This window comes from Macrotis lagotis, chromosome 1 (genome assembly GCF_037893015.1).
Source record: "Macrotis lagotis isolate mMagLag1 chromosome 1, bilby.v1.9.chrom.fasta, whole genome shotgun sequence".
In the NCBI taxonomy this organism is placed as follows: Eukaryota; Metazoa; Chordata; class Mammalia; order Peramelemorphia; family Peramelidae; genus Macrotis; species Macrotis lagotis.
The window spans coordinates 696,203,648-696,230,518 of NC_133658.1; the positions used below are offsets into that span (position 1 = coordinate 696,203,648).

The 26,871-nt window shown below is 36.9% G+C and overlaps 1 protein-coding gene across 2 annotated transcripts in view; it reads right to left on the minus strand.

Moving 5' to 3' along the window:
* B3GALT1 (beta-1,3-galactosyltransferase 1) overlaps positions 1-26,871 on the minus strand; it is an 802,587-nt gene that overhangs the window by 21,637 nt on the left and 754,079 nt on the right. The gene's annotated exons all lie outside the window — the stretch shown is intronic.

The following is a 26,871-nucleotide window of genomic DNA, read 5'->3' on the forward strand; positions in this document are numbered from 1 at the left end:
CCTTGTCAAGAAAACCTCAAGGACAGCAATAGTGATATGGTCCATAGGTTCACAAAGAGAAGAATCACTACTAGTATCTAACAATAGAGACAGGGTCTCTAAAACTGTTTATAAGAATCCCTGTAGAAGAATAATGGCTTAGAAAATCACATATTAATAGTATATGTGTTCTATTTTTACTTTTTCTTTCTTTTTGTTAAATATTTCCCAATTTTATTTTGATCTGGAGCATGCAGGAGGGTTTGATACCTCTGGGGTGGATAATATAATACATAGTTGTTTAGAAGGAAAAAAAAAGATTTGGTATCACTTAAAGTAAATCACTGGAAAAATAATAAATAATATTGTAAATTCCTTGAGGGCAAAAATTTTGAAAGGAAGCCTCATCAGTGATTTGCACAGTTGCTTGAATACTTCAGTATCAATACACGCTTGTTGATTGACTGCCTGTTAATTGAATGAAGCAAAGAGCTGAATGAAAGACTTTAGGAAAATACAGATGTATCTGTAAATCACATCATGAAACAGGTGAAGTAAAAGAAAGATGTTAAAGAAATTGTTATATGAGTGAAAGGGTCCTTCCCCCCCCCCCCATAGAAATGCACTAACTTTATGTAAGAGAACTAACTGATAAATGCATCCCAGAGGCCAGTCTATACTGTAGTTTCACAGAGCCGCCTTAATTTAGCCTGTGGTTATCTCCATCCTCAACTCCCTCGCTCCCTTCCTCCCCTGCACTTGTAATTGTGCTCTAAATAAGCAGAGAGGAGAAGAAATAGAGTACCATTAACATCAGATAATGGCCATTATGAGAAGAATTTCATAGACCATTATGCTACATACCTTGCTAACTTATTATCTCTTCAAATTATCCATTCTCAGAAAGGTTTACTTTCATTTTCTGGTTCTTCCCCTCACCCTCCACTTGGACTCTGGCTCTTGAAGCCACAGAGCCCCTTGGAGGCATAAATACATAAGTGTTTCTAGGAAATGTTCTGACTCTTCTGTCCCAGAAAGAAAAAAAAAACAGTTCCAAATTTATTCCTTTTTATTTAATTACTCAACCATTCATTCAAAGAGACCCTCAATTTAGCTTTCACAGCTGAAAGTCACTCAGCAAAGAGGGCGGTGAAGATGGTAACCCCAATGAGCTTATTCATCAGAACTTGGCAGCTTATAGTCATTCCCTGCCCCCCAGTTGGAAAGAAATTACTTTATCCTGGATCCATTTGCTTTGCCATACCTTGGAGTTTATTCAAGGGATGGGCCTCAGCTTTGTCTAATCTCTCCATCTGAAAGGAGACAAACTTCAAAGTGGGTGGTATCAGTATATCTTGGTGGCGATGTAGAGCTCTCTCTGTTCTCAGAGTCACATTTGGTTCAACTATGGATAATGGGCTCTTCCAATTAGAAAGGAAGATTATAGCTTTCTGCAAATCCATAGTTCCACTGGTTCTAGGATTTAGAGACCTTTCTAACATCTTTACATTTCTCTTTGGGAAAAAATACTGAGAATGAGAATATCTCATTATTGAAAATAAATGCTTGACTTCCTTTGTGGGGCTGGGTTTTGTGACATATAAGATGTTTCTTAAAAATGGGTAGAGCAATCACTTGCTTAATCATAAGAACTTGGAAGCCTAGCAACATGATCAGGCCCCGTATGGGGCTTCTCTACAGGGATGGGAAACGTGGGGATTTTTATTAGAAATGGGGGAAGAGGATGAGAGGAGAGACATCTCACTAATAAAAACAGCAGCTGGGAGAGTTTAAAAATGATGAGCTATGGGACTCCAGCAGGAATTTTCATTTGGTCCATTTTCCCCCTCAGGCTGAGATTAATGGGATATTTTTAGTTAGAGGAAAGATATTTAATATCCACAATTTACATAGGCTAAGGAGATACTTCCTTTACATTACTCATTGCAGGAGATGAACTACCCTTTCAACTTAAAGACATTGAGATGTTGCAGAATCCAGGAAAATATTTATTTTTCAATTTTTCTTATTCTGTGGTATATGCTGCTTTAATGTTATTAAGGATTTTCATTATTCACTCTAGAGCCATGACCATTTTGTATGGAGACTCCCAAGGGAATTGCTTTGCAGGCAGTTAATCTCATTTAAAGGCAAATGTGAAGATGATCACTGAAAAGATGAGTTATGAGGAATATGCAATATAATATAGTGCAAATGCAGACTTTTAAAAATATTGGCTATTGTACACAAATAACAATGCCCCAGACTGACTATATCAATGAGACACTTTTAATTTGACTTTGTTGTTGTGCAGTTATTCAGTCGTTTCTCTTTGTGATCTCATGGACTATATATAGCGTACACACACACACACACACACACACACATACACACAAACACACACACACATACACACACTTACAAATATATCCTTATAACTTCCACTATCTCCCAAAGTCTGTTTAAGTTTATGTTTATTGTTTCCCTGAGACCATCTAACCATCCCATCCTCTGCCATCCCTTTTTCTTTTTGTTTTCAATCTTTCCCAACATCAAGGTCTTTCTCAATGAGTCCCTTTCTCATTGTTATTATAAACAATTTTGCATTATTGAAGTTTCAGCTTCAGTATTTGACCTTCCAGTGAACAGACTGAACTAATTTCTTTGTCTTTACTGATTTGATATCCTTGCTGACCAAGGTACTCTTAAAAGTCTTCTCTAGCATAAGAATTTGATGTCATTGATTCTGTGGTGCTTAGCTTTCCTTATAGTTTAACTTCAATAGCTGTGTGTTGCTACGGGAAAAAACCATAACTTTGATTCTATGAACCTTTGTTGACAAGGTAATGTCTCTACTTTTTAGTATGCTGTCCAGATTTGCTGTACCTTTCCCTTCAATTTTGCAATTTTCAATCCTGATAGAATTAAAATCATGTTTCTAGGAGAGTATGTTCACATTTCTGTAATATGCATGCAAAAGATGGGGTTGCAGCATTATATAGTAGAATGATTACTAGCTTTGGAGGTAGCGACTTGGGTTCAAATCTTGTTTCTGATGCTTATTTGGGCAAGTCAATCTCCATGGGCCTCAGTTTTCTTATCTATAAATTAATAAATGACTTCTGAAGTCCCTTCAAGCTCCAAATCAATAATTCGATGATATCTGATACCACACTATCATAAATCTTAGAATTTAAGCAATTTTAAAAAATGCCAAGGTGGAAGTAATTGCTTTGTAACTTTATTTTTTATAGTTTTTTAAATTGTCATATTAGAAACTAGATGGTCACATATGACTACTCCACTGAAGTTTTAATGTTTCCTCATACATGGAGATGGACTTGGGTTTCCAAAGGCTATACTAATAGGTTACAACAGAAAGCATATTGGGTAGAAAGTCTCATCCAATCTAAAAAGGTTTTAAGTATGGTCCAGCAATGGATTATGCACACCTAAAGATGAAGGACCACCCTGGCTAAGTCTGAAGAAGCTTATTGTTAGAGGAGCAACCACCAGGTAATAGATTTCCTTTAGTTTTACCTAAGTTTAGGAGGAGTTAAAATCTATATTGGTAGAGGAAGTTTCACACTGATAGTATCAGATACAAGGGAACAGTACTAGCCCTTGGGGGCACCACAAAAGTATTCTTTTTTTTTTTTGTTTAGTTTTTGTAAGGCAACAGGGTCAAGTGACTTGCCCAAGGTCACACAACTAGATAATAATTGTCTGAGATCAGTTTTGAACTCAGGTCCTCCTGACTCCAGGCCAGTGAATTATCCACTGTGTACCTAGATGTGTCCCTGAAGGAATTCCTGTGGGAGGTAGAACTTGAGCTGAGTCCTGAGTCCTGGATTCCAAGAAATTGAGTTGAGGAGAGCCAGTATTCTGGAAGGAAGGGGGCAGGAAGGAGGAAGTCAGTGGAAAATTATAAGGACAGGAGATAAAATATCATTTCCATCCTTCCTTCCTTCCTTCCTTCCTTCCTTCCTTCCTTCCTTCCTTCCTCCTTCCTCTCCTTTCTTTCCTTGTCTTTCTGGTACAATTGCACTATAGAATATGTGGAGGAGAGTGATGTGTAAGGTTAGAAAAGGTGGGGACCAAGTTGTGAAAGATTAAATACCAAACAGACAAGTTTTTATTTTATCCTAGAGATAATAAGGAGTCACGGCAGTTATTAAAGCATTGCAGCATATGTGTAATTATCATTCATGAAGTTAATGGAAGCTTTTAGAAACTAGCACACCAGAAGTTGTGTGAATTATTTTCTCTCTAGATGACAAAGGAGGCCTAGGAGATGATAGCAAAAGACCTTGTTGAGCAGAATAGAATTTTATTGGTGATTTTGGTTATTGAAAGCTAGAGTTTTGTGTATACATGTGCTAAGTCCTTACATTATATCTGTCTATAATAAGGTGATAAAACCACAACTTCTACCATCATTGGTGACTTAAACATACACTTGGGATAACAACTCAGAAGACTTGATCTTAGAGTTCATTAGCCTCCTTGGTTCTGCCAGTGACAGGCCTTGATAAACTCATTGTTGCAAGACCTGAAGTCAGCTCAGAAATCATCCTTTCTGTCCATAACATCTGTACTTCATCTCCCTCCCTCCTTCACCTCTATGGATCCCATACCATATCTAAGACTGTCACCCTTGATTCCCATGTCACAGTGAACAAGACATTAGGTATGGCTTTTACATTCTCTGATTCATCTCAAACTCTTCTTGTTCTACAGCTACATTTTTAGCCCCTCCTACAGTCTTGGAAGGGAAAAATGTTTTCCCTCTTTTTTCCTCTCTAGGGCCTACTGCTTCAACTGCATTCTTTTTTTTTTAATTTTTTGCAAGACAATGGGGTTAAATGGCTTGCCCAAGGTTCCGCAGCTAGATAATTATTAAGTGTCTGAGGTCGGATTTGAACTCAGGTCCTCTTGACTCCAGGGCTGGTGCTCTATCTACTGCACCACCTAGCTGCCCCTCCCTCAGCTGCTGAGGGGGCTTGCTTTTAGATGTATTTGGGGATGCAACCTGTTCTAGTGTCTAGAATAAAAGATTTGGAATCAGGAAGACCTGGGTTTGGGCTCTGCCTCAATTTGAGGTAACTGTTACTCTGAGCCTGTTTTCTCATCTGTAAAATGAAGTTGATGGTAATGATTTATTTCTCTGGATGTCTAGAGGATTAAATTAGATAACAATGGGGCATTGAGACCTTTAATAAATATAAATGTCACTTATTATGCTTACCTCCAATTTCTTTTCATTGATTTCTCTTTTGCTTATGAAAAGGTATAGTCCTACTTTCCCCCTACTTTTTTGGGGGGGGAAATAATGACCCCTTACATGAACTCTGTCACCTCTTCCAAATATTTTTATTTTTTTCTTCCTTTCACAATTTAAATCCTCAGATAGATAGTCTGTGCTCTATTTCAGACCCTATTCAGTAATTGTCTCATTCCAAAAAAACAAGTTCTTAAACAGGGGTCCATGAACTTAATTTTTTTTTTTGATAATTACATTCTAGTATAATGGGCTTCCCTTGTAATCTTATGTGTTTTATTTTATGCATTTAAAATAGGCTTCACCAGACTGCCAAGGGGGACCAAACCACAGTAAAGGTCAAGAAGCCCCACTCTAAAGCGACATGATAATTTCAGTGATGTTTTAAGCTCTTTAGGTCAGGGACCATACATTTGTGTCTCCCTTAACCCTTGGTGCAGTGTATTGCACATCATAATTGCTCTGTGAATGAATGTTTTCTACATTCTAGCTTCTTTGATCTTAATGTTATATAACATTGTTGAGTGCTCTGACCTTGAACTATCTCTTTTGGCTTGCTTTTGTGATATTCTTCTTTCGCTCCTCATTTGTTTCTGAATGCCCTTGCTATAGTTTTTCCATTGGCTCCTTTCCCTCTTCTTACTGCTTTACTCTAACATCCCTGAAGCCAGCTCATGCTGGCAGATTTCTAGTCCCATTGGTGAGTTCCTGGAGCCTCCATTTTGTGGAGGAGCCCAGGATTGTCCATCTTCATTCAATTCCCTTTCTGGCTATGTTTCCTAGACTTTAAAAATCATGCCTTAATATCACATACCTTTATCTTTCCTCTCCTTCCCAACCTTTTCAGATCCTTTTGCATGTTGTTTCCCTGTTACAATGCAAGCTCCTTGTGGGAAAGAATTGTTCTTTTTTGTAGCATAGAGATCTTTTTCCCCTTCCTTTCTTCCTTCCAGCCTTCTTTCCTCCTTTTACTTTGGAGAGCAGTGCTAGTCCATCACCTTTAGGATAGTACTTTGCTATCTTATTGATTGCGTCAAAAAACTTTGAAGTTGGAATATTTCTATTTCTAGGGAATCTACTTCATCCCTTACTGCTTTCACCACTATTTTTCCTTCTGTTGTTGAAAGAAGCTGATTGAGAGATGAAAAAGACAAGTCTCTCTTGATTTTGAGTTTTCTATAGAAGATGTACTTAAAAATATTTTACTGATGCTTTTTGTTTTTATTATCACAGTCATTTCTGGGAGAAAAACAACCTTTAGCTATCACCTCACATTGAACCTTGAAGGTGTGCTGCTTCTAAAGAGAGAATGTTTAGCTTCCCAACTTCATGAACTGAAAAGCATATACTTTAAATAACTATAACAAGGGTAAAGATCAGGTTTTACTAAGGTAAAAATATTCTGACTTCTTTTTTCGTATGCACAGTTGAGATTCTCACCTTTCTTGGCAATTTAAGATGTCAAGTTGTTGCTGAAAAATGTTAAGATATTGAAAAGTATCATTAAAAGGGTATCTTTCTTGGTCCATTAAGAATACCTTTCTATGAAATTCTGTGGCCCTTTTATGTTTCTAGGTCTGCATTTTCACAGTTATTTCCCGAATAAATCCTAGAATATGGTAGAGGTGATTTTCTAGAAGATTTCAAGCTATTTGCTTTATCTTGGCATATCATTTAAGGGAATATGAGATAGTCTGAAAGTTTAGCTGAACTTCTGAAAGGTTTTAGACTATAACTGGAAACAGGTCAGTGGTGAAAAGAAAGAGTCTCTTTCCTGGAATATATCTAACAGCACAATGACAATATCTTAAGAAATCGAGGACTAAAGAGAATCAATTGTTTTTCTTTGTCATGTTTTTCTCTTGTGTTGAAAGGATAGTAGACCATGTAGTCCGATGAGCTACTAAGTCACATTTTAAGATAGATTTTGTTAAAACAAGTGGATAGTGTTTAATATTGATCCTTATTGAAATAAAACTATATAGTCCAAAAGAATTCTTTTTGTTGTTGTTTTAGTTATTTTCTTACATTTTTGGCGGGTTTCTGGTGTCAGAGGTCATGTGGTACAGTGAATGGGCACTGGAAAGGAAATCGGGATACCTGGATTATAGTTGGAGTTTAACTTCTAATTAACTCTGGGAGTTTTGACAAACTGTTTATCTTGGAGTCTGCTGTTAAATGTTTAACAACCAGACTTCTGGGGGGGGGGGGGGAAGTAGGCATAACATACTGACTAAGTTTAATCTGAATTAACATTTTTCTCCATCATTTTCTTTAGACATTGAAAAAAAATTTCTTGATTTGTTGCATTTGCTGATTTCTGAGGGATAAGTGTTCACACAAAATTAAATAATCTTGTAAACCTTTTGTGAGCTGGTTTGAACCTGCCTCTAGCATATCCCTGGCTTAGTTTTTCTGGGTCATAGTTTCCTCATCTGTAAAAAAATGAAGTTTGAGCTAAGGTTTCAACTAACCCTATAATTCTAGATTTTGTGCCTTCCTTCTCTATTCCATGCTGTGGTCCTCAATCTGACAGCATAAGAAAATTGATTTAATCAGCTTGCTCATGAGTGACCAAGTTCTGCTTAATTGATTCATGCAAACTGAATTCACATGAGATTGACTTGGTAGTCAGAATACTAATTTGTTAATTTGCAATGGGATATAAATCTATCTCACAGATGAAGATACTTCTTTCTCCTGACCAGGATGCCTCTTGCCTATTACCATGTTATTGAACCAATAATTATAAGATTTCTTGTTGAGTGTAGGATTCAATAGAAAAAGGATATCTATAAAGAATACTTTCATCAGTCCATGGTATCCTAGGAAGTCATTTATTCATTCTAGGAGATATATATGTATATATATATATATATATATATACATATATATCTGTCCAAATCAAAATAATCATATCCATTGGGTGGGGAAACCTCTCTCCTGGGAGGTAGAAACATAATGACAAACTCGTATTTTATAACTTTTCCTTTTCTACACTTCTAAGGTTCATTAGCCTATAGTTGACCTATGTTGCTTCAGTATAACTTTTATTCCTTTCAATGCTCTTTTATAATATAATAATTTCTAGCTTAGTGATTATTTTTGCTGGTTTCATTTAAAGTTGGTTGCTTCTGGAAGCACCTTAGTCTCTTTGGCTATCTCCAACTTTTTTTTTTTGGTAGAAGCATTGCACTTATATATTTCCTTAGAAAATGAAGCAAGACTTAGTGGGTTGTATTTATAAATAGGCATATTTTAACTAAATAGATTTTCTAGCAGGCAGAGCAGTTCAAAAATGGAATGACTTTATTTAGGGTCTTGAGTTATCTGTTACTAGTTATCAATCAGAAGTCATATAACTGCTTGTCAGATATTGCAGAGGAGGTACTGGGTAGGGACTTGAATTAGATGACCTTTGGGGGTCCATTCCCACCATTAAATACAAAGACAGCCCTTGTTCTCAAGGAACTCATTTTCTAATGGGAGAAACAACCCACAAATATCTACGTATAAACAAAAATACAGGAGAGATTGGATGTGATCGGCAGAGGGAAGACACTAGCATTAAGGGGGAAATCAGGAAAAGCTTCCTGCAAAAGGTAAAGTTTTAGTTTAGCCTTCCTAAGAAAATTTTGTTCATGTTCAATTGTTTCTTTCTAAAGCAGGACTAAAATTCTGAGCTTCCTGTTTTCAAGGACAGCTCTTTATGCTCTATGGCATGTTGCATTTCCTGAATGATGTTGTTGTTCAAGTCATTCAGTCATGTCTGACTCCTGTGACTAGGACCTTCTATGCTTCACTGTTTCCTGAAATCTGTCCAAACTCATGCTCATTGTTTCCATGACACTATCTATCCACCTCATTCTCCACCGTTCCTTTCTCCTCTTTTTTTGGCTCTTTCTTAACATTAAGGTCTTTTCCAGTGAATCTCATCTCCTCATCATGTACTGGGTTTAAACTTCCAGAATAATAAAATGAGTCTAATAAGATAAAATATAACTGGGATAAATATAAAATATTTTGAATATCATTTTGGAGAATTATTTGATTTGGTCAACACATTGACAAAGATTTTGATAAATTGGAGGGGAATTAGGATGGTAGAAGTCTTTGAGATCATTTCATATGAAGAGCAGATAAAGGAACTAGAATGTATATTTATCCCAGGAAGAAAAGAATGAGAAGATATATGATATTTGTCTTCAAGTATTTATAGGGTTGCTATGGAGATTATTTTTTAACCATGGTACATCTCTGACCTTTGGGTTGGTCTCCCTGCTTCAAGACTCTCTAATGTTCTGCATTTCCAGTCTTCTTTCACTCTATTCCCCTTCACATGTGCTGTGATCCATTGACACTGGCCTTTTCGATGGACTTTTTGTTTTTTTTACCAATTGTTTCGCATATCCAAACTCTTCCTTTTCATCACTGCCTCCTAGAAGTTTTTCTTAGGTGTCAGCTTAAGTCCCAGCTTCTCCAAGAAGACTTTCCCCAGTCTTCCTTAATCTTGGGGATTTTCCCTTAGAGACTACCTCCATTTTATTGTACATATATCTTGCTTGTGGACAGTTGTTTGCTTGTTGTCTTCTCTATTACACCATGAGCTCTTTCAGAGACTGAACTGTTTGCTAATGACCCTTCATTTTATCCTCAGTGCTTTGCACACATAGGTGCCTAATAATTTCTAGTTGATTGAAGGATTTTCTCTATTCCATTCCATATTCCACTCAGTAGCTAGAGATTTTTCTATAGCACTGCTCTGACCATATCACTTCACTACTCAATAAATTTAAGTAGTTATCTATTACCACCAACATAAAATATAAAATCCTGTTTGACTTTTAAAGTCCTTCATAGCTGGACCCTTTCCTGCCTTTCCAGTCTCCTTATTATTCTTTATTCTCTTTCACATTCACTTTGATCTTACAACAATGATCTCCTTGTTATTCCTCACACATTACTCTTGATCTTCACTTTGCTTTTTCACTGGCTGTCCCCCATGAATTGAATACTCCCCTTCTTCATCTCTACCTTCTGACTTCCCTGGTTTTCTTACAGATTAAGTCTTACAGACTTAGTTAAGATCTTTCTATGTGTTCCCCCGCCCCATACTGTAATGCTCTCCTCCTCAACAATCTCACATTTACACTGTGTAGATCATAAAGATACATTCCTGTTTACAGATATGTATATAAAAATGTTATCTTCCATAAGTATTTGATCTCCTTGAGATTGGGTCCCATGTTTTTACTTTTCTTTCCCTTACTCTCACCATAATTTCTGTTTTACAGTCTGCACTTAATAAATACTTTCTCACTATTGACTGAAATGGATGAATTGGACTTGATGGTTTCTGAGGTCTTTTCTAACTCTAAAATTCTGGGATTAGAAGTTTCTAGCAGATATTGTTAAAACTAAGCTGTCATGCATGGGCAGAAATCCATAGTTTCAGATTTGGTTGATATTTAATAAAATTGGATTTTGTTCATATATCTCTAAAGTTCCTTTCTACTTCTGCTCTCCTGAGCCCATAATATGCTATTTTTTTTAATGATAATGAAATCTGTAGAACAATGGTCACTATGAATGTTCATGTCTTCCACTTTTTAAAAAAAAATTCTTCATACATCCCTGTTTCATTGAAGACTATAATTTGAAGACTGACTGATGTATTCATTTGTGCAAGATGAATAAATTCTCTTAGGGTGCTGTGGTGGCACCTACACATGTCTATTCAACATCAGTTTTCATTTTCCTGGAGCTATCACTCCATATAACCAAAGCGCTTAGCTAGGCCAAATCTTTCTTAGTAACATCCTGTACTGGAGACCTTTCCTATCACCCTTTTCCCCATCATAATTTTTCCTTTTATTTAATATATTCATCCAAGATGAAGAGATAAAAGATATTGATCCCGTAAAATATTACCCCTTCCAGATAATTGACAAAATTGCTTTCTGGGAACAGGACAGCCAGCTGAAGGAATGAAGCAAATTAGAAATTTCCTGGCAAATCAGTGGAGAAGATATTTTAGAGTTAGTATATCTTTTAGTGCTTTATTGGACTGTTGTTGCTGTTGTCACCCTTTTCAAAAGGAAGGGATGGAAGGTTGACTGTAGCAATCATTGAATGGTTTCCTTGTCGGTCAGTCCCTTATCCAAGTTGTCTCTTAATATACTGTACCACATTGTGAATTTGAGTGTGCTTTCACAAATGTAGCATCTCTCTAAGCTACAACACCACAGACTAGACATGATCTTCAAAAGATAAAGCTAACACATTTATAAAGGCTTTGTTTAAAAAAAAACAAAACAACAGTAACAGCCCCCACCAGAATCTGATAAATGGTGTAAATTTTCCTTCACTAGGGACAAGGGCTAAAGCCAGTGTCTACTAGTGAAGAGATTCAGTGTTCAGTAGCTCAAGTAGAAAGTGATAAGGGTGGAGGGAAGTCCTTCATTAAAATGATGCTGACCAAGGTCTAAAATTTAAACTTACTTTACACATGCTGTAAATACACAAGCACACACACTAATATACACATTGAGTTAACTGCTCCAATTGAAATAATGGGGGCTATTGTTGATCTGGTGCCTCATTGAAGTGTGGAAGTAATCCTGGTTCTCTTATGCTTTGCTACTGGCACTTAAACTGCCAAAGATTACTTAAGGAGTCCAACCAAGCTGAAAGGACTTTTATGGGATGACTATTTGTCAGGGAGATTGTAAAGGGGATTCTCATTCAGAAATGGATTGGACTTGAAGGCTTCTGGGTTCTTAAAACCTGAAATGTTCCCCCCAAAATACTTTCAATTTTAAATAGATGCATACATGTATTTTTGTATACATTCTCCTGAGGAGAATATAATCATCTTGAAGGCAATGATTGCTTCTTTTTTTGTCTTTGTAAATTTATTTCTATAATATTTAGCACATGATATAAAGCTTAAAAAGTGTTTGTTGACTGGAGATTCTGTGAGTAATGAATGGCCTGGTGCCAGACTATATATCTCTTGCCCAGGACTAGGCTACATCCAAAGAGGCTTATTATCAGTGGGTTAGAGAACAAGTACTGATTCTCTTTTTTTTGATCAAAGCATCTCATTAAATATTTTATCAGGGCTGTACTGGTAAATTTGAACTTCTAGCTCTTTTGAAAACATGGCATTTTAAAATTTAATTTGAATTATTAAGACTTTCTCTATCAATTTCTGAAGCCTATCAACAAATCAAAACAGTAAATCAAATCTTGATTTGTTAGTATATGCTAATTGCCAAGGTCTTAAATGCTCATGTTGAAAATTTAGCATTGGACTCTTGCAGAGCAGATTGTGAAGAGGTAGTTTGATGCCTCAGTTAATAGAGGCTGGGTCTGGAGTCAGAAGGATCTGGATTAAAATTTGGCCACAGATTCCCCCTGGCTATGTGTCCTTGGGCAAGTCACTAAATGTCTGCCTTAATCCATTGGAGAAAGAAATGTCAAACCACTCCAGTATATTTGCCAAGAAAACTCCATGAACAGAATGGTTCATGGAATCATAAAGAGTCAGAAATAACTGAATAGCTGAACAGCAACAGTATATGGAGATTTGCCTCAGTTCAGGGAGTATCTGTTCTCATGAAATCAGACTCAAGGTATCAGATTAAGGCATAACCTTCTAGTTTCAGTTGAAAATAGCTTAAGAAGTTTGTTAAATCATTTTTTGTTGGTTCCCCCATCTCCATATGATGGGGAATATTGCCTCAACATGTCAACATATCTAATTCTATGCATCCTGTGTCCCATCAGTGACATCAACAAGTGGTGTCTATTGAATTGACTTGGGTGGTCTGGAACTATTCTAGTATAGGAAAACAAGTAGCATTCTCTGATAGGGAAAAATGCTAAAATTGGAGGTGGTAAATGGTAGAGGAACTATGCAAAAATATACTCACTACTGCATTGTTGGGCAGTTAGGTGGCACAATATATAGAGTGCCGGTCTCATCTTTCTGAGTTTAAATCCAGTTTAAATCCAGTCTTACTAGCTGTGTGACCTTAGACAAGGCACTTAACCTTGTTTGCCTCAGTTCTTCTGTAAGAGGAGCTGGGGAAGGAAATGGCAAACCACTCTAGTATCCTTACCAAGAAAACCTCAATTGGGGTTATAAAGAGTCAGACCTGACTGAAAAATGAGACTGAATGACTGCATTTTGGTGTATTTATGAATTGGTCTAATCATTCAAGAAAACAACTTATAATTATGCATAAAAGATCATAAACAAAGCAATTCTTTGTTTATGCTCTTTGATTCAGTGATACTAATATTAGGCATCTACCCACCAAGTCATCGATCGAGAAATCTCCTATCCATCTCTCTGTCTGTCTGTCTCTGTCTCTGTCTCTGTCTCTGTCTTTCTCTTTCTCTTTCTGTCTATCTATATTTGTAGCAACTTCTTTTTGTAATAGTAAAGAACTGAAAGGATCATAGATGTTCAATCACTTCCCAATGATTAATCTAACTATGACAAATGAATGTAATGGAATATCACTGTGGAGAATGTTGTCTCTTTTAGCAGTATAGATTATCCTTGTGGATAATCCTTGTGGTTCCAATGGACCCTAAACACACACACACACACACACACACACACACACACATAAACTCTCACCTAGATTAAGAGGAAAATTTGGGAAATATGATGTAGAATAAAAAACAGTTCTGAGGTGACTGTTTTTTCAAAACTTTCCTGGGGATTCAGCTGTCAAATCTTTGAATTATTTTTTCCTGAAATGACTTTATGAAGTCATTTTTTAAAATTATCTGACTCGATGTTGTGATAGGTCATTTGTAATTATATCCATTTTATTCTCTTATTACCGGAACATGTGTGAATTGCATTTCTATGGAATGATAAAGCAAATAATGCTCTTCATCTTGAGTTGCCATAGACACACCATCACTTCCAAATCACTATTGTGCGTTGTTCGTTTGTGAAATCTCCTAACCAGCTTCTTCACCTCACATCATATTTGAACTGGCTGTGATATTGTGTAGCCCTTGGAAAGTTTTGGGGAGGCATGATTTCACCCTCCAAAATTACTCTTCTGAGAAAAATATCTTTAGAGATTTTGTTAAGTAGGATCTAATATACTTGAAAATTCTTTAGAGAGGCCATTTTGCTGCCAGATTCAAGAGGGCAAATTGCATCTTCAGGTAATAGGAATGATGTGAGGAATAACTAATTAACATCTCAAAGGCTCTCAAAGCATAAAGTGCTATATTCACAGCAGAAATATGGGGCTTCAAAAGTCCTCAGGGTCCAAGGCACTCCCCAGCAGTTTGCTAGGGAATGAGCTGAGAAAGAGAAGCACTAGATTTTCAGGATCTTGGTGGGGGGGAAGAGGACTCAGAAAATCCCAAGATCATAGATTTAGATTGAGATGGGACCTTAAGGTCATCTAGTCCAACCCCAGGAAGTAAACTGAGGCCCAGAGAATGGCTTGTCCAGGGTCACCTATATAGTTACTGGCACAGGATTTGAATCCAATTTCTCTTTCTAAATCCAGTGCTCTGTCTACTATACCACACTGATTAACAGTTGAGAGTTGAAGTTAATAGTGTGTGTGATTGAAAATTAATTCTTCCACTTGGGTCAGAGGAGTATTATAACAACAACAATAATGCAATGGATAGAGTGTCAGATCTGAAGTCAGGAAGATCTGAGTTCAAATCCAGTTTCTGATACTTGTGTCCTTAGGCAAGTTACTTAACCTCTACTACCTCAATTTCCTCAGTGGTAATGTGGGGATAATATCAGATAATGAGGCAAGATTGTTGTGAGAATCCAGAGAGATAATATTTATAAAGTGCTTTGCAAATCTTAAAGTTCAAAATAAATGCTAATTATCTTCATTATTTTTATAATAGAAAAGTATATTCAGGTAATATTGCTACTGTTCAGAAGCTACTCTGCATGTTTACACCTCTGATTTGAAAGAATTTAAAGTGCTCTTCAAATGGTATCACGGAAGGAATGCAGGACTTGGAATCAGAGTTTATACTGCTATAAACCACTATTAGTGACCTTTGCTAGATTATGGTAAATAAGAAAAGTTGAAGTAGTAGTAGTAGTAGTAGTAGTAGTAGTAGTAGTAGTAGTAGTAGTAGTAGTAATGATGATAGAAGTAATAGTGGTAGGGATGGTGGTGGTGGTGATGATGGATGATGATGAATGGCAGTTAAGGTTTTAAGGTCTGCAATGCACTTTACAAATATTAACTCATTTTGTCTTCACAATGACTTAGGGATTTCAGAAGGGTGAATGTCTAGCTTTCCCAAAAAAAGAGAGCAGTGGAGCCAATAAACCATTTAGCTCAAGGCCACAGGAGAAGAGACTCAAAAAGACAGAGGTCACATTCCTTAGAGCTACTTCGTTTCCTGACTGTCTTCCAGAAATGTCAAACTTGCTTTTCACCAGCCAACACGGTCATGAACTTTGACCAGTAAGTAGCAAGTCATGTCTCTAATTCCATCACAGAGAAACTCCTGTCTTGCAGTGTGGTAGCAAAGTAAAAATTCCTCTTTGTACATGAAGACATTAAAACCTAATTATCTCAGTTACCATTTCGGTGAATCGGATTTTTGGGCGAGAGACCAGGATAAATTGATGTGTTCTGATCAGTGCTTTTTTTTCCCAACAATATGTTTCCCCCTGTCTCCTCCCCGCAACCTAATTAATCTTTTCTGTCCTTAGCGAATCAACTATTGTACTTTATTTTTTCCCTTCTTTCTTTTTTAAAAATAATTTGTCCATGTTATCTATTCATTTGTCCAAATTCATCTATTCTAGCTCTCTTTTTTTTACAGATGAGAAAACTCATCTGTAAAGCTCATTCAATAGATGAGAAAGCTGAGGCAAACAGGGTGAAGTGCCCTGGATCACACAGCTACTAAGTAGCTGAGGTATGATTTGAATTTAAGTCTTCCTGACTCCAACTCCTGCCCTCTATATCTATTCTGCCACCTAGTTATCCCAAATCTCCTACTGTAATTCTCTGGAAATTAGAAAGTAGGAAATCCCATAGCATCTCTCCAGTTTTGATCACTGACTACTTGTAACCTTCTGTCCTATATTCTTTCCACTGACTCAGGTGATAAGGTAGGCTAGATGATGTGACAGTTTAATCAGTTTGGAACTGGTTAAATGTTTGGACCTCAAAAGTGGTCCCTGATAGTTTAATGTCAATGTAATAATCATTCACATTTATATTGAATTTACAAAAGAACTCATTCATTTCTTACAATAAATCTTACAATAAATAAAGTTAGATGACATTATTATCCCCATTTTACATATAAGGAAGCTGAAGCCTAGGGAGTTTAAGTCACTTGCCTAAGTTCAAATATCTATTGAATTTCTGCATTGGGATTCAAAACCATGCCTATCTGAATCCAGATCCAACTCTCTAATCGTAAGCCATATGATCATCATAAATTATGAGGGTTCTAGTCAAATAGCTCAAAGATTTTTATTTGATTCTTCACTAACTGAATATTTTTCTTAACCTCTTTTAAAGTCATAATTGGCATAAACTTAGCAAATGTGCAGATGTCTTAAAGTTGAGAAGAATAGCAAATACTTTGGATGATAGAGTCAGTATCCAAAAAGATTTGGTCAATTTATAAAGTTGGAGAAGTTTTATTAAAAAAAAAATTAAGGGCGTCTAGGTGGTGCAGTGGATAGAGCACCAGCTCTGGAGTCAGGAGTACCGAGTTCAAATCTGGCCTCAGACACTTAATAATTACCTAGCTGTGTGGCCTTGGGCAAGCCACTTAGCCCCATTTGCCTTGAAAAACATAAAAAAAAAATAGAAAAAAAATCAAGTTCAGAAAGATAAAATGGAGAGGTACAGCTAGGCATTGGTTCATTTGAAAAAGAGCTGAAGGTTTTAGGGAAAAGAAATGGTTAATAGAACACACCAGTGTGATATAGAAGGCGGAAAAAGTAAATGAAAACTTTGATTGCATTAAATAAAATCACCCTGATTTTCCTTTGCCCATTTAGATCTATTGATATTCCACACATCCCTCAAACCCCAGTTCAGATGCTAACTTCTCCCTAAAACCTTTCTTGATTTCCTTTGATAGAAATAATTAGTTCCTTATGTGATCTCCCAACACTTAACTCTCCTCTCACTTCTAGTTTATAGTAAATTGATCTTTGTATATATCTAATTCTCTACTTGATTATAAGGTCTCTGAGGGCACAAACTTTATATATATTTCTTTCTACTCTTCCTTCCCTCTATTTAGGCCAATTTAGTCTAAGACTTGTGATTTCATTGGTGCAGGCAGCTCCTCAGATCTATAAAAAGAAGACAATAATATTTACACTACTTACCATGAAGGATTTTGTGAGAACACTTTGCAGAATAATAAAATGAATTATTATTGTTGTTGTTGCCTGTATCATCATTATCATCATATTGAATTGTTATCAGGGAGCAAATTCAGACACTAGGGATACTGCTAATAACCTTCTGCCCTGGATATAATAAGTTAATTATTGTGAGATATCTCATTTTTCAATTATTAAATCTTTTGGTTCTTTTATCTTTTTTTTAAAAGGAAGGAACAAGAAATATTTTCTTAGTTACATAAGGAAAGAGTGGGAACAAACAAAACATTTTTGCATTTATGTTTATGTGTATGTGGGTGTATGTATTGTGTATTTAATGCTTGCACTGTTTTCATCCCTTAAAACTTTTCCCTTTCTTTGTTTCTAACAGTTTTCTTGATCTTCACTGGCTCTCAGCATTCTCAGAAACATTTGTGATAGGCTTGTCAGAAGGATGACTGTCCTAACATATGGCAATGGCTTTGATTACATAAAGGCTTGTCCTAGAAACACCACCCATTTCAATTACTAGGTGTCATTGAGAGAAGGCCTAACAATAATCTGATGGTTGGAGTCTCTGAAATCATACTTACCGAGCCACTGACATTTATAACACCGTGACCCGATCTATCAATCTGCCAGGTTGACTTGTGCCCCAACTACTAAAAGGAATAGGGCCAGACTAAAACAATCAAACTATAGGATTTCGGGACTGGTCCTTCTTCCTCTGATTGTTCATCATGGGAATGGAAGTTGGAGAGAGACCTGTTTTGAATATCTGGATGAAGCAGTTTCCTCCTTTGTCTCAATTTTTCTGTTCTTTCAATTTTGGAGTCTGCTCTGCAGTCTGCATCCTCATCATCTCATTAAAATAACATCCTCTTGAGAGCAGGGAATATCTCTTTTTTTGCTTTGAAACCTGGGGCCCCAACAAAGTTCTCAGCATATTTTAGACACTGAATATATGCATGTTTAATTGAATTGAACTGAATGAGAATTCTGTCTTTCCCAGGCATTATTAATTTCATATGCCTCAAGGACAGTATGATTAATAAAAGATTAAAACTTGACATCCTCTCAGATATGATGACTTTGTCAGTCGCTTTGTCTACTAGGGATTGGGGCATCTCATCCAGAGGTCATCTTAAAAATCTTTTTTAGGTATCTTTCTACTTTAGTGGTTTATTGCTAGAACCTGTCAGGCAAGTTCTTTGGAGTTAAATGGACCTCTCTCCAGTTTTCCTTTCTGACCCTTATCAGATAATGTATAATTTTATTTATTTATTTTTTGCCTTAGGTTATACAACTGTGAAGCAACAATAGATAAAGTTTATATGGGAAAACAGTGACATGAAAGCAGAAGTGTCTTAACTACCTCCAGGTAACTACCAGATGTTGATTGAGTTTTGTCAACTATTAGGTGAAATAGTCTTTTTAATAGTTTGGGTTTTATCTCTAGAATTTTGTCAAAATGTACCCAGCACAACCAATTATTAGTATTTTTGCACCTAATGAGATAGAGAAAATCTGCTCTATGTTTGGAAAGGTAATTTCTGGAAGAATTTTAGTAGGATCATAGAATCATTGTATCGTGGTATGAAAAGGAATCCTGGAGATTTTTCTAGTCCAACATTTCCCAAAGAATGGATTCTTTCTATAGTATTCTCAACTAGTAGTGATTTAGCCTCTGTTTAAGCATCTCCAGGGATGGGGAGCTCACTACCTCTGAAGGCAGTCTGTTCCAGATGCCAGGTTGCCTCCCCTTTTTAACATTTAGAAAATTTCAACAATAATCTTTGGTTTGTGTATAATTTAGGATTGTTCCTCATTTCAGTAATCTGCAGTAGTCTGTTAAATAATTTTTTTAGGGAGGCTGCTGCAGTTCAGTTTTGGCTACATTGACTCTGAGCACCTAGAGACTCATATAATGAAGCAGACCATATGTTAATTAAACAACTGAATGAAGATTCACCTTATCCCCTTCCCTCACCCCCACCCCCACCCCAAATGTTACTTTTGGCCTGGACGTTTAGACAATCTTACTTCAGTACTAAGTTCTGGTCTAGTGCCATCTGAAATTTGGTACACACAACTTTTAGTATAGTATCCATCTTTTATTCATTGATTTGGGGCATGGAGCATAATCCCTTGGAACGTAGGGAAAAACCAAGAGATTGCAATTGTGATTGCTAAAATTTAGAATGGGTGATTGTGAAAGGCCCTTTCTTCTACAAGAAATGACATTGGATATGTAGTCAAATGTTGAAAATTTGAAATGTGTGGGTGCAACTTTGGGCAGTTCACATCCCATCCTTGGGCTTCAATTTTCTCATCTACAAAATGAAAGATTTAACTGGGTGATCTCTAAATTTCTTTCCAGTTCTAAATACTATTTCTGATTCTGTGATCTTATTCTTACTTTTTTTTTTGGTTTTTGTAAGGCAGTGGGGTTAAGTGACTTGCCCAAGGTCACATAGCTAGATAATTATTGAATGTCTGAGGCCAAATTTGAACTCAGATCCTCCCTGACTCCAGGGTCAGTGCTCTATCCACTGCACCACCTAGCTGCTCCCCTAGTCTTCCCTTTTGATTAAGCCATGACATTGAATCTTTTGGGCTTCAGAAACACTAAAAGGCAGGAAAGAGGAATGGCAAGTGAATTTGAATGTCCTTTAATGGGTTCTATTGAGTTCTGTCCTTTAATGCCTAGTTATATACAGTCTCTACACCTTTGAAATGATTTCCTCAATAAGGAAACAAAAGAGAAGCAGTAGGGCATAAGTAGAATCAGCCTCAGATTTAGAAAGACTCGAGTTAGAGTTCCGGCACTAAATCCTGAGCAAATCCCATAATCTCCCTGTTCCCAAGCAACTCTCTAAGCCTATACATTGCAAAGAAGGTGCCATTATTGCATCAATAGAAGAAGTTTCTCAGAGGGCTTCCTACACTCATGAAATCATAAAGCTCTATGTTTGGCATCATCAAAAATGCAAAGATGCTACTTGAAGAGATATGTAAACTTAATAATTCTAAAATATAAAATTTGTAAGTCATGCCCAAAGCTGTAGAAGAAATTCTGATTTAGATTATGAAATCGATTAAGAATCAGCTTATTGGGAACAAAAAAATTGGTTCCCATATAGAGTCATACATTTAGAGCTGAAAGGTACCCAAGATGCCAAGTTGTTGAATGTCATCATTTCACAGATAAAGAAAACGAAGCTTTGAAAACACTAATGACTTGCTCAAGCTCATCAAGATAGAAAACATCAGAGCCAGAATTCAAAGCCAGCTCATACTTGGCTCCAGATCAGAGCTCTTTCCACTGCCCAGTGCTGACTCCCTTGGAATGATCCCCAGCTGCCTCTTTCATCACCTGCTGTTTGCTGCAAAGGGCATCCAGGGTAGGTAGAGCCCAAGATTCTGAAGATTTGTTAGGTGGTGACTATCAATTACCTTAACTCCAGTCAGTCCTTGTGCTGAGAAGCTACTGTGTGTCATTTTTTTTGTTTGTTTGTTTCTTATAAAGCAGAGGGCAGAGAATAACTCTTCATCCAGTGTTTTTATTTAAAGCTACGTTAATATTCTCACCAAATCAAATTCTATTCTAGTGTTAATACAGTCTGGCCTGAACCAAATTAATAATCTCCTATGCCTAATAAGGCAAAGAAACAGAAGATGCACTTGGTTAGGGAGACAACTCAATTTGTATGCCCTTTCATGGTCATTTCTTTCCTTCTTCCTTCCTTTCCTTCCCTCCTTTCCTTCCTTCCCTCCTATCCTTCCTTCCTTCCCTCCTATCCTTCCTTCCTTCCTTCCTTCCTTCCTTCCTTCCTTCCTTCCTTCCTTCCTTCCTTCCTTCCTTCCTTCCTTCCTTCCTTCCTTCCTTCCTTCCTTCTTCCTCCCATTGCAAGGGATAGATAGCCCAGTGAATTTTCTTGGTTTGTTCCTTTCCCTTCCTGTTAGAGGCAGGGAAGAAGCCAATAAAAATCTTTCCTTCTCTGTTAGATCCATTACATAATTCTTTGAGATTTTTTTTCCTGGTAGGAACAGATTAATATTCCAGTCTCAACCTTCCCAGAAACTGAAGAATGGGAAAGCAACATATTTATGATTGCACTTCTCCAGGTGAATTTTCCAGATTGAAGCCATTTAGTAGCCTTTAAAGATTTGAAAAGAGCTCTACATAAGTTATTTTATCTTATTCTTTCAACAACTTTATAAGACAGATGCTATTACTCTTCCCTTTTACAGATGAGGAAACTAAGACTGAGAAAGGTTAGATGATTTTCCCAGTTCATGAAGCTGGTAATCATCTGAGGCTGATGTTTGACCTCAGGTCGTGCAAGTCTAACACTATCCAATACACCTTCCCCTCTTTCCTTAATATTTTTTTTTTTTGCAGGGGAGGCAAAGGAAAGTTGGTTCAGACCTGCCTCTTTACCATCAAGCTAATAAGCAACTGTTCTCTCAGTTTTAGGTTAAAAGACCTGTTTTGGGCACTGAGAAATCAGATAAATTGTCCAGGGAAATCTAGGGAGTATGTGAGTATGTGTCAAACACAGGACAAGAATTCACACTATCCTGATACTGAAGTGGCCAATACCTCCCTCTCCCCCCAACCTACTGCTTTTTTCCTTACAAAGTAGAATACTGGATTGACCACTGCTCTGTGTATAGAGAAGATTTGAGTTCAAATCTTGTCTCAGATTTAATAATAGTGGACAATTAACCTCTCAGATTCAGTTTCCTCACCTGTAATATTAGTGGTTATTGCAGATGCAGATTAGAATGGCTGAACTGATCATATAGGAGATCACATTTTCACATGATTATGGGATAGGGTTATGGACTGATCAAAGTTATTAGGTATTAATAAGAGGAGATAATAATAGTAATATTCAACTGTGTGATAACTGTATAACAATAGTAGGAAGATCAGGTAGGATGAACTCTTTGAATGACACAGATATAACCACCATGTTAGAAGTATTTTGCCTCAGGATGGCAACATGGGAGACTGAAACATGCTCTCTCTCCAAAACACCAATGTGTTTGTGTGTGTGTGTCTTCCCTGCATGATCATGGAACAATCAGAGGATTGAAAAGTTGTGGAGGACCCACCTATTATGGAAAGGAATATATTCACCATGATATTGTTGTCCTAGGGAAAGTCTACTACCCTCAACTACAATAGTTCCTGGTCATCATCCCACCTGTTGGATGTTCATTGTCTTCATGAGACTTTCCTGGGGCTAGGCAGAAAGAATCAGCCTTTCCCCACCAACATGAAAACATAACCACACACTAATGGAGTGGACTGCCTCTTGTACCACAATCTCATGGGACACCTGAACTAATTGAAATTTTAGTGCATATGATAGTGATAGTATTCATTAGCCTTGGGGCATCCCTGGAGTCACTGTTTCTCCCTTAGCTTCCCTTAGCTTCTTAATTTCTCCTTTAGCAGTTCAATTGAGTGATATACAAAGCAGAAACATAGGACAGACAAGAAAAATTGAAGTAGTATTCTCAGTTATTTATACATATATGTATACATGTATTTGTATATGTGTATATCAGTATATTCTGCTTAAAGACATCTTGAACTTTTTAAATGCATGTTCCTCTGTAGGCAGAGATGTACTACATATAGAATTTCAAAATCTTTATAAATAGAATGAATGAAAAAGGTTTACTACTTTGTTTTACAGATGAAAAGTAGCTCTGTGTGTGTGTGTGTGTGTGTGTGTGTGTGTGTGTGTGTGTGTGATTAATCATTTGTGATCCAAGTCAAATGAGCAAGGACCTAGGTCACATTAGAAATCTGGCACCATTCTTCCCTCCTTCCCCAAACAAACATATTATCATAGTATCTAGAGCTGGTTCAATCCATTTTAGGGATCAACATAAGATGTCATTATCCCTCTCTCCTTCCCTGTTTCTGTTTTGTATTTTCTGTCTCCGTCTCTGTCTCTGTCTCTTTTCCCTGTCTTTTTTTAAAGCCAAGGCTCCATCCTTCTTCTGACTACATGTTTAAGAACTGTGCACATATTTACTCAGAAGACTGTTGTGTGCCTAAACCTTCATGATCCCAGATGAAGCAAACCTTTTGCAGAAGTGATTAGTCTATGAAGACGCCATACCCAAAATGACATCATTGCAGATGCCTGGTTACCTTTATGGATTTTGCTTAGGTCTTTAGAACAAGACCAGAGCAAACTTTTATACTGAGAGTGGTTGATATCTACATAGCTATCAATGTTCACTTAATCCTAGACTCTGACTTTGGGTAGTGATAGTGATGATGATAATGATGATACACTGTATGATGATTTTCAAATATGACTCCAAAAAAATTAAGCTAGCTTATTTCAAATCATTGCTGAACCATAAGATTCCAGAGTTAGAATGCAAGACTTCTTAGGAGGCCATTTAATTTGGTCACCTGCTGCCAGGAAGGCGATAACATGAAAATCTTCATATCTACAAGGACATACTTCTGTTTCAGTATTTTATCACTTTTATAGTAAAGAAGTTGTTTTTCATAAAAATTAATAATGATAATAGGTAACATTTATATAGTGCTTATTATGTGCCATAAAGTATGTTAAATTTTCTACAAATAATATTTTGTTTGATGCTTATGAAAACCCATTAGATAGGTGCTATTATTATCTCCATTTTACAGATGAGGAAACTGAGGCAAACAGGGTTTAAGTGATTTACCTAGGGTCACACAGCTAGTAAGTATCTGAGGCTGGATTTGAATTCATGTTTCTCTAATTCCAAGCCCAGTGTTTTATCTACTGAGTCAGCAGTTTAAGCCAATGTCCCTTCCATTCTGTGGGAAGATGGGGGAAATCCAGTTAGTTGCTACCTTGCAACGGTGCTTCATGTGAGGACAATTGGTCAAACAAGTCTTCAACTTTTCTTTCTACAGATCAAATAATTCACTGCACAGTCATTCTTACTATGTCTGATTAGTTATAGGATCAAAGATTTATAAGGACTTAAAATGTCATTAAAAAGTCGAACACCCTAATTTTAGAGATGAGAAAATGAGGCATAAACTGTGACTAGGACAAACAGCTAGTTATTTTTTGAGGTGGGATTTGAACTCAAGTATTTCCTGACAACAACTTTGTAATGAATTTATTACATCACACTGCCTCTCAAAACAATTGCCTGTAGTGATGGGATAGAAATCCAGATCCCTGAAAACACGGTTATTGTGGTATAGTGGAAAAGGCACTGGGCTTGCACTCAGGAAGAGATTTGAGTTCAAATTCTCATTCTTCTACTTAGCAGTTTTGTAATCTTTGGTACTTTGTGATTCAATTTCCTCACATAGAAATGAAGGTGGGAGTTGTATTTAGATGATGTCTAGTGTTCCTTACAAGTAGTTTTCTTAGATGCCTCTCTACTTGCAAGTAGATGAGAAGTGGGCTAAGTTACTCTTTCTACAACTATTTTGTTTGCACCATTCAGTGTGAAAACAATTCAGTGATCTCACCAAATTTTGTCCAGAGTTTTGCTCTTTTTTTGTCAGAGCCCTTGATTCTTTGCCCTTTGCTTTGGACAAATTAATTTTCCAGCATGTGACCTCAGGGTGCCCGGGCTGTGTGGGAGATCCTGCCATCTGCCACAAAGTTCAGCCTCTGAGAGTCATAGGCTTGAAGGAAACTATATTTCAGGGACAAGGGAGCCAGGAAGAGAAGGGGAATGAGTTTATTTTAACTCTCCATGAACAACAACAGCAGGAGCAAATCCAGGGGCTGGCAGAGAGATGAAGCTAAGTGCCAAACTATCACTATAATTTGCATAATGTGTAATATAAGGTGTTGATTCATCTCCTATAAACAGGAGAGTCTGGCAAGGGGAAGAGGAATTACAAATCAACCCTTCCCCAACCCTTAAGAAACTGATCACCCAGAGGATTGAGCCTTTCTGCCCTATTAAACTTACTTCTCTCTACTTAGCCAAATGACTAATGGTGATATTCTAACTTCTGCTGTGGGCCTATATTGGTGCCATATGCTGCTTCCTCCCTGCAAAAGAATGAATGGATATAAGGGAGGCTTCTGATTTGTTCCTTTTCATAAATGTAGCTTCTCTACCCCTAAACTAGGGCTTTTCTTTTGCAGATTGGCTAGTTGGACATTTGTTCATAAAATGTTATGCTATTACAGTTGAATAGTTTTATGTTAATGTGATTGTCAAGTAATTGATTTTCTAATAGACTATTTACCAGAGCTTGGGTATTCATCATTCAGATTGAGCTTCTAGAAATTAGGCATATAGGGGTGTGAATTCATGTAATGGCTTTTGCAAATGAGGAATGAAGCCTCAGTTCTTCTATTTTAGGGAAAGTCCTAACCTTTTAGAAAACTGTAGTGACAAGTGTCTCAAGTGGCAGGCAGAGTTAGAAAGGGGAACACTATCAACATTTGCTTCTGCAGCAACTTCAAAATCTGCATCCATCCTTGGTATCCAATTATTTCATGACAGTGGAAATATGCTGGGTATCTTGATGAATTCTGTCTGGGACTGAGGGTAGAACTCTGGCTTCTGTTCACTGCTCTGGCATTGTTTGACCATATCAGGTGACTAAGAAAACCTTAATTTCCACATCTGTAAAATGCCAGAATGCTAATATACCACAGAGAACACGTTCTTGAATTATTGGTTCTTTTATGTATTGTCATTGTTTAGTTGTTTCAGTTCTGTCTCACTCTTCAGGACCCCATTTTGGGGTTTTCTTGGCAAAGATATTGGAATAGTTTGCCATTTCCTTCTCCAGCTCATTTTACAGATGAAGAAATAGAAGTCAACAATGTTAAGTCACTTTGCTCAGGGTCACTTAGTGTCTGAGGTCAGATTCAACTCAGGAAGATGAGTTGTCCTGACTTCAGGCCCAGTACTCTATCCACTATGCCACCTACCTGTCCACCTTTCTGTGTACTACATATTAATAGCCCCCAACTATCAGGGATTAACCTCATGTAGAATGAATTCTGTTTCAGGATTTCAAAAGGGCTTCTGTTATCAATGAAGTCTCTCTGCTTTCTGGAAAATTTGCCTTCTTGTTGGTCCTCTCTTTCATTTATGTCTCTGCACAATCCTTTTTCTTTGCTATATAGTCTCAGTACTGCAATAACTCAACATTGTTCACATCATCTTTTTTCATCTTCCAATTCATCTCATTTCCACTGTTTTCCCACTTCTC